Raw genomic sequence first — 392 nt, 5'->3', positions numbered from 1 at the left:
ATCGTGCCATCCCCTTCTGGCTTGTAAGGTTTCTGTTGAGAAATCTGCTGATAGCCTGATGAAAGTTCCCTTGTATGTTGTCATTTTTCCCTTGTTGCTTTTAATATTTTATCTGTCTTTAATTTTTGAGAGTCTGATTACTATGTGTCTCCATGTGTTCCTCCTCGGGTTTATCCTATCTGAGACACTCTGTGCTTACTGGATTTGGTTGAATGTTTCCTTTCCCATGTTAGGGAATTTTTCATCTATTATCTCTTCAAGTATTTTCTCAGGTGCTTTTTCTCTCTCTTCTACTTCTGAGACCCCTATAAGGTGAATGTTGGTGTATTTGATGTTGTCCCAGAGGTCTCTGAGTTTGTCTTTGTTTCTTTTAATTCTTTTTTCTATATCAT

Source organism: Bison bison, unplaced genomic scaffold (genome assembly GCF_000754665.1).
Source record: "Bison bison bison isolate TAMUID 2011002044 unplaced genomic scaffold, Bison_UMD1.0 scf7180017862399, whole genome shotgun sequence".
NCBI classification, from domain to species: domain Eukaryota; kingdom Metazoa; phylum Chordata; class Mammalia; order Artiodactyla; family Bovidae; genus Bison; species Bison bison.
The sequence above is the reverse complement of the archived record's forward strand: the minus strand, read 5'-3'. Positions refer to the sequence as shown.